Source organism: Mycetomoellerius zeteki, unplaced genomic scaffold (genome assembly GCF_001594055.1).
Source record: "Mycetomoellerius zeteki isolate Tzet28-1 unplaced genomic scaffold, Tzet1.0 scaffold101, whole genome shotgun sequence".
NCBI lineage: Eukaryota > Metazoa > Arthropoda > Insecta > Hymenoptera > Formicidae > Mycetomoellerius > Mycetomoellerius zeteki.
Window position 1 is genome coordinate 51,398 of NW_017255923.1, and position 9,264 is coordinate 60,661.

General features: G+C 35.8%; 1 pseudogene; it reads right to left on the reverse strand.

Moving 5' to 3' along the window:
• Nucleotides 1–72: 72 nt before the first annotated feature.
• LOC108731475 (uncharacterized) overlaps nt 73–9,264 on the reverse strand; it is an 18,195-nt pseudogene continuing 9,003 nt past the window's right edge.

The window sequence follows — 9,264 nt, forward strand, 5'->3', positions numbered from 1 at the left end:
TTTCTCTCTCTCTCTCTTCCCCCCTTTTATATTTTATTTATATAATTTTTATTTTATATTTTTGGTTCCTTTGCTTTCATTCTTCGTTTTTTTCTAAGTTCTTAAAAGATTTGTTCTAGAATTTACAATAATAAACGTCATTGTTTATCTATCTAACTCCCTCTCTTTCTCTCATTTCTCCTTTACTTCCCGAACGAATACCGCTCAGTTCGAGAAAATGAGTAAGCGGAGAAAATGAACACGGAATTCCCCTCGGAACTCTTTCATATAGAAGACGTTAAAACATCCGATACGATTATCGCGAATCCTCAGATACCCGTTGTTCCGATAAACGGTTATTTCTCTCTCTCTTTCTCTCTCTCTCTCTTTCAGGTACCGGAAGGCTCGATCGGCGTCGTTCCCAGTCTCGTCGTCGTCGTCGTCGGCCTCAACGTCGTCGTGGCCATCGAGAAAAACCTTCTCACCGAGCTAGGACTCCGTTGAACTTCCGGTTTCTTCCTCCTTCCGCCTCCTTTATGGAATAATCCTCTTCTCCCTTCCCCAATGCAAAGACACGCGACTCTTCCCCCTTCACCTTCGTCTTCCGGGATATAACTTTTGTCTCGCCTTCCTACCGTCCTTCTTTTCCAGACGGTGAATTTGCGACTCGTTAAACGGATTTAATTTCACCGAGTCTAACAAGCGCGATAACGGCGAGTCCCTGGCTTTAAATCCGAGATGGCACCGGCGTATCGGCGTGGTCTTGTTTTGAATTTCAAAGCGACAACGACCCAGTTCGAGGACGACGACGAGGCGCGATCGCTTCGCTACTCTTGTCCTTCCTCGTCCGCGTCCTCGGACTCGAGATAAGAGCAGTCGTGTCGTGAGGGCTAGTGGTTGGGCTCCGCGACAATTCTGCAAAATTACGTAAACGGTCGATGGAGACCCCGTTTTACTTTGCAATTTATGTCCATTTTTACATGGAAAAAATAATGATGGATAAATTAACAAAATATACTTGGTATATTTTTATAAAACTTGAATAAAAGGAAAATATTAAAAAAGAGCCAATTTCAGTTTAAAAATGTGTAAATAAAAATAATAGTGCATTTTTGTTGGTTTTGATCTCCTGTATACGATAATTATTTAAAAACCTCAATTTTTGTACGTGTACCTTTTTTATACCTGAATTTCGTCCTAATTCTACTGTATTCTTTTACTGTATGTCGAATTAAAAATTTTTAACTGTTAAAACATTATTATTAAATTTGACATCTAAAAGAGTAGAAAAGAAAATAGAAATTCACTTTTGTTCATTTAATTAAAAAAGATAAAGGCAAATATTTTTGAACGACAGTAGGTGCAGGTCTGAAAATAATTTTGTTAGATTATTAAAATAACTATGTAAGACACTCAAGCGTGATGAAGAATGTCACAAATAATTTTAACATTTTAGCAACCATTTTGATCGTTCTACATAATTATTTTTATGCTTAACAAAATTATATTCAGATCTGTATCTAGCTTTTTTAAATGACTTTAGCAAAGCTGTTCTTTCTGTGCATGATTGGATTATCCTGAGAATAGTTATCCGGGATATTTTTAAACCCCAGTGGCGAAAAACATAAACTGTTGTAAAATATTTTTGTATGGATATTGTTTGACATATTTTTTCTTTTTTAATAATTATTCTTTATGAACCTTTGAATGTGAAATTCTATCGAAACAATAAAAAGCGTTATATTAATTAAAATCTTTATATTTTTTTAGAAATACTGTCATGAGCTGTTCAACATGCTCATTCCATTTACAATATTTCTTTGATTTTTATTTATTTTTTTCAGAAAATTGTGATTAAATTCGTATATCAATTATATTCTCACATACTAATAAATCGGAAAACAATCAACAATATGTTATTTATAATAATGACTTTAATTGGAATTTGAAAACCCTAAGTAACCGTTTACATGAAAAAATCGGATGAATTTTCGGATGAAAGAAGTATTGAGAAAATGAAACAGAATTTAATATATTTATAATTATAATAAATAACTTAATATCAAATATTTGGTTATTTACATCAAAATTTATGCAGTCAAATGTGTCTGGTTGTTTTAAAACTATTGATCGTTTATATTTTACCAAATAATCTGATTATTCTATATGTATTTGAGGTTAATTTATCCAATTTTTTTCAGTGTACCAATGTGAATTAATTTTAATCTTTAATTTGCTCTTTATCTTTTTCTAAAATTAAAAGAATATATAAAAATTTCTCAATTTTTAAGAGTCTCATAAACATGAAACATCATATTATTGAAAATATAATAGTAATAAAGTTCAATAAATTCAAAAAATAAAAAAGGAAAATAGGGCTACGAGCCAAAGGTGTTAATCGTTATGATTTAAATTATTAGTAAAATAAATATGTCATTAGAATATAAAAACTTTAATGCCGGCTATAAACAATAAATAAAGACAACCGTTTCGATCCCTATCGGATCATTATCAATGTTAAAATGAACAATACAATAATAAAAAATTAAAAATAAAATTAAAAATTAAAAAATTATACTTCGCTCTCCTCTCACAGTATTAACATTTTCACTAACATTCGAAGCAAATATGGTACAATGTGGTATCCGTAACATAATGTTCTTCCGTTTATGTATGTAATAACACATAATTATCATTTCTGTTGAGAAGTACAATTATAAGTCATATAAAATGATAGAGATAGTAATATAAAATAGTAAGAAATATAAACTACCATTAATAAACGTTATAATATATGCAATAGCACATTGTCTATAATTAAAAATAATTTAGTAGCAGCTGAATCGAAAAAGAATAAATACCTTACGTGTGAATCTTAATATACAGTCTATCATTAGAACAATGCAAAGAGAGTGAAAAATTATATTATTAATATTCTTATAAGATTTTTATTGACATCAATATTGTTAAATTGCTTGTCAATTTAATATGTAATATTATTACTTTCGTTCTGATTACGTTTCAAGATTGAAAAAGATTTCGGCGCTCGGATATAAATTGCAGAATTGGATATAAATTCACACAGAAATATTCTAAGCACTAAGATTAGCTTTAACCGCAAATAAAATTTCTCTTACTTAATATTTAAGTTTATTCTTCTCGCTCCAATTTTCTATTTATAATAAAAAGCAAGTTTAAAATTAATCTACATCGGTAGAACTGGACATTATATACGCTTTTTAGAACTTATTACGATGAATTTGAAGTCAATAACACGCGCACCGAGAGTGCATTTGTCGCGCAATCCATCTAAACTTTCCCAGAAACGAATGGTCATGTGGGAAAAATTGAGGACAGGGGAGAGGAGGCAAGAGGGGTGAGATCACCTCTCCCGAGGGAGGAGAAAATTATCGGCGACGTGATGGAGGCGACTTCCACTGCATGCGACTACACCATATAGAAAACGGTAGACAGCTTCTAATCAGAGTGATGCCATAAGAAGAGTATTGATTATAGAGACCCCAAATAAGAGATTGGATACCAATAGATCACGTTCGGTCAGCCATACTTTTTAGAACCTCATGGCTTAAAATAGAATGAAATATCCACGCATTTCATTCTATTTTATATCTGTCTCTCTCATTCTATCTCAAATAAGTCCTGAAAAATATGGCGAAGCAATCAGAAGTTGTCTAAACGATATCCAATCTCTTACTTGAGGATATCTAGGTACCGACATGTTTTAGCGAAATCCTACGAGTAAGAAAGAAATATATACGTACTCAATCTATCCAATAGTATAGCTATCAGCTGTTACCTGTTTCCAAGTAGTAGGGTGACGTTTTACTGACGTTTTACTGACGTTTTACTGACGTTCTACTGACATTAAAGACGTTAAAGACGTCATTAAGACATCATTTGACGTCACCTTGCTACTTGGGTCAGCTGTACAGTTAAGTGCAATATAAATAACATTGCTGATATAAATTTATATTGTAAAAAAATAGAAATGGCTCGCTGCAATAACACTTTGTAACAATTCTATGAAGAAAGGATACATTGCTATCTTTAAATTTCTTGGAGTAAAATTTCACTCCAAACGAGTTAAAATACTGCCATTGAGAAAGAGTAAAAAATTTGCACTCTTGAATAAGAGTGGCGGATTTTAATCCTTTTTTAGATTGAGATTTCACACTTTTGAAGTGAGATTCACTCCAAAAAAAGAAGTAAGATTTCATTTCTTTGGAGATTTCACTCCAAAAAATTTAGAGACTGTAAAAATAGTGAGACTCAAAATGCTGATGCAATGGGACAGCAATGTAAATAATAACTATAAAAATGAAACTCCATTAAAAGTTCATATTTACATGAAGTAAAGTTACTTGTTTTATAAATATTTACAATATTATAGTAAAAAGATTCATGTAATACCTACAAATATATACAGATTGATTAAAATACATAGTCGATTTGCTTATGAATTTTGATTAGAAATCAATACAATTGAAAAACCGGTGGAAAAAACATGGCGGACCAATCACAAGTGATAGTCGTATGGCGCCACTCTGATTAGAAGCTCTCTAGGGAACGGTATCGGCTTCTCGCCTGTCTATATCGCGCATCCGCTTTTCGGACTAATAATTTCGCCCGACGACTTCCGGCCCGTGATTGCTCGGGAAACTGCTAATGCGTGCTACGTCCTACATACATAGAGTATATACATATATACGCCGGGCGCATCGGCACGTAACGTCGGAGTGTATATCTCGACGGGGAGGTCGCGAGAGGGTGGATTTTGGACGAAGACTGGTGGTGGGCGGCGTAGACTGGGGTCGGGCAAGGGCAAGGGCGCGAATATATACATATAAATATGGTTATATCGTGAAAACGTATACACATAAACATACGTATATCTCGAGATTGCCACCGTAATCCCGTAATCGCGTTCGACTCGAACGGCGGAAACAGGAACGGTCGGTCTCTCCTCTCCCTCCCCCATTTCTCCGTTCAGGGTGGAAATAGCGCGCACGAGCGCAAGGGTATCGAGGGTGTAAACACGCGTAATATCGTGAATCGCATCAGGGATCGCCTGGTAATCCCGGTAACCGTTCGACCCAGCGATCAAGCCTGGGATCAGGGAAAAGGGCGAGTTACAGGAGGAAAGCCTCCACCCCCTCTGCCTCGATCATCCCTTTCACATCCGAGATGAACGGGGGCGTTGTAACCGCATGGAAATAGCTCACAAACAGGGGCGCAATTATGTAAACATAGGTAATATCGCGAATCGCTTCGAGATTGCCCCGATAATCCTCCAGTAATCGTTCGGCTTGTCGACGAAGAGCGTGGCCCATGGAGAACAAGGGGATGGAGGGAGAGGTAAAGGAACCAGAAAACGGAAAGTTTTCCCTTCGCAATCCTCTTTTCGACGAATAACTACGCGGAAATAGTGAGCGGCTGAGGGGTGGCTGGGGGGTGGCAGGATAGAGTGCACCCAGATTGCTTCCGGCCGTTCGCTTCCGTGCATCGCCGCTAATCGACGGACGTCTTTAATAATTTTAACATTCTCTACACACAAATCGCGATCAGCGCGGTCGGAAAAGAACCGGAGGCGACTCGTTTCTTTTTTAATTAATTATAAAGAGGGGTTAATGCCGCCCGCGGCGCTCCAAAGCAAAAGAATCGACACGTGTCCCTTCTCTGTATAATAAGTATATGACGTTCTCTCTCGATATTATTTGAAATATAAGAATTATTAATAATAATTATATAGCAAAAATAATATTTGCGTGAAATACAATAATTAAATATTTTATGATATAATAATTTTATATCGATATTATTTTTGTGATAAATATAAGAAGTAATAATAATTATATAGCAAATAATAATATTTACGTGAAATGTAATAATTATAATAATTATAAATATAAACGCAATAAAAAGACTCTCAAAATTCAACATCATATTAATATTATAGTTAATAAAAGCGTTAGGAGTTGATATAAACAGTGATAATAATTATACAAATAGTCTTAGCCAAAAATATTAAACACTTATATTTTTTTCGTTTATCTAGATTTCTCTTATCTGCATTGTCACTGGTTACCGACATTATACATATAAGTTTTAAAGGTCTTTGAAGTAAAGGATAATTTACAGGAAATACCATACATCAATTTTTAAAACTTTAAATAATGGTTAATAAGGTTAATATTTTTTGCCAAGGCTGTATATAATAATTATATGTGACTGCCTTTGAATCGGTCGCATATCCTTTATTTGCAATCTCTTTGTCCAATTTCGCGAGAGATACAAATTCTATATATTTAGCAGAAGAAAAAGTAATATGAAATAATTAAATCTTTATGATACGTAATAAGTAAAAAAAAGACCGATGCGAATAATATAAAGAACCAAAAAGAATCTTATTCGGTCACTGGATATTATTGCCTAATAATATTTCTGCATGAATTTATGTTCTCTAGTATTGCTGTTTTTCTTTTATTGATGCGGAAAAGGTTCATAAAAATCAAGAACCTTGGAAAAAATCAATAGATGTTAACACAAGACGAACGAATGAAGACGCGAAGAATCCAATCGAAGTGTTATAGATAATGCGAAGTATACGAAAGATTGCTATGTATAATAGAGATGTTTCGACTATTTTTATCTTTGAAAGAATAATGATCCAACTGTTTGTCCAAACCTTCGACTTACATTGATCTGTACTGTTTCTCATTTTTATATTCAACGACTTTTTTTTTTAATAATTCGTACCATCAAGAATAAGTAAAATATTATACATTGATTTAACGTAAAAATTTACATCGTATACTGTTAAATATCAAACGAACAATAGTGATTCAATCCCTTAAGTTAAATAATATTTGATGATTATTAACTCCTATGTGTGTCAAAATATAAATTAATCCATTTTTGTGGTTGAATTGCTCAGTTTCAAAATAAATAACGTCCATATTATCGTATGCACTCAGTAAATAATAAACTAAATTTGAGTCAAATTTAATACATTTCTTGAATTACATTGTTTAACCGTTTAGCTGCATTATACATTTTAGTTGAACAAATAACATATTCAGTAGAAGCAACGACAATTTACAAAAATAATTAAAAATAACTCAAATTGGATATAATTTGACATTATGAATTTAACAGTGTAGATAAAGGATTAATCCTCATTTCTATCAATATAGATTAACCATGATCTGAATTCATTTCATTCTCTTTCTTTATCTTTTCTAATCCTTAAAACTAGGAAAGGATAAAAAGTAAGTTAAACCGAGATTAAAGTTAATCTACGTTGGTAGAAACGGACATAAGAAATATACAACTTGGACTTTCTAATAATTTCTCATTAAAATACTTATATGTTTAATGAAATAAAACAGTTAAAATAAGCGGTTTAAGAAGAAAAATAATTTTTAATTTAGACTTTGTTACAACTTGACAAAAGTTTTTCTTATAAAGTGTACTTTTGCAACTTTTATATTTTATCTAAAATATATGATATAAATATATGATATATATATATAAATAAAGAAAAAGCCAGCACACAGGAAGATAATAACAAATGCGTAACGTATTATTATTTTCGTATATAAGTTGCAACTACCTTTTTATTTAAAGAAAGATTTACGCCTCCGACAACTAACTAGATAACTTCTTTGTAACTTAACGAAGTTTTTATCGCTTGGTGTCCGTACCAATAATCGCCACGCCTCGACGAAACTCTCCGTCGTGATAACAGCATCGATCCATTCCGGGATCCAGAGAGAACTCAGAGGGATAGATCCCGTGGCTCATTGCAGATTTGCTACAAATTCCTCGTTCTAAAATTCCACAACTTTTCCCTAACTTTCAGACAAAATTTCATGGTTTTCCCTGAAGCTTCAATAATATTTTGAAAGTTTTTGTTTTTTCGTCCTAATTTAGAAATCGTCAAATATTTTGTTGGAAGAGCAATTCAACATAGCAATGTAAATTATTATTATTATGTTCTTTAAAGCAAAGAATTTTAAGCTTCCAGAAAACTTTACAACATTCCCTGATTTCCCTGATAGTTTTCAATTTTCCTAACATTTCTCTAATTTCCCTGATTTTCAGTTTTGTGGAAACTCGTGTTTTGTCGCTCGTACAGTTACAATGGAATAGACAATGCAGACAAAGCAACAAACTCACCGACACGAACGGACTTTTCGAGAGTTCTCCCGTCGTCCGAATCCGTTCTCCGTCGATCGTTCGATCAATGGCGCCCTGCCAAGCGATCCTCGCGCGATAATTTTAAAAAATCACAGATCGAAACCGCCGTATCGGCGCGTAACCGCGCATCTTCGCTTCCAGCTCGCGTCAGCCCGGTTAATTAACCGCGATCGATTCTCTCGCGAGGCGAGAAACAGCCGGACAGCTTCTCGCTCGCGCGCTTCCCGCACACCCTCGACTTTCCCTCTCATTCGCTTCGTCTTTCACTCTCGCTCCGCGCGCGGGGATTTCCCGCCGCGTAAAATCCCGTCTCGCGGCTCAGATCCTCGCGTTTTCCCGCGAATACCCCGATATGGTGACGAACTCCGCCTGCGTGGAAAATTGGACGTGCCGCAACTAGCGTTTCCCCGTCGTCTTCGCGATCTCGGGCCGCGTCATGTCGCGAAATCACGTCGATCGGATCAGCAAGCGCGATCAGCGATGATCGAGGAGGATCTTGAGCGTTGCTCCGAATCCAAAGAGGATGAGCGTAACGAGACCTCGCTTTTCCCGTAGGAAGCTCGTGGGTCTATTAAACGGCAAATGCTCGCATCATCGAAGAGAAACACGCTCCTCGACACTCCGCGAATTCCGAAATTCGTTCTGACAAAACGGGAAGCAACGCTCGTCGGGATTTTTGCGAATTGGTCCTCGGAATCCCGCGAGTTCCGAGCCGCGAGGATTCACCGGAGAGATATTCAGGAATGACAGAAAGGGAGAGAGAGAGAGAGAGAGAAAGAGAAAGAGAGGGAGAGAAAGGATCGTTTTAAGCGGCTCGATGTAACTCGGAGACACCCTTCCGTCTCGCTTTGAATCCTGTTCCCTTCGTTACGGTGATCGGTCGGGCAACCGAGCGAAACGATCGTACGAGCCTCGCGAGAGAATCTCATCCGAGAGATCCGAGATCTATCATCCCTCGCTCGTCGCGTGGACGATCGTCCACTTCGCGCGTCCACCCGCGGGGGATGTCGTAACTCGCGCGACAGAGCGAGCTCTCGAAGGGCGGGGGTGATGTCGCGATTGCAG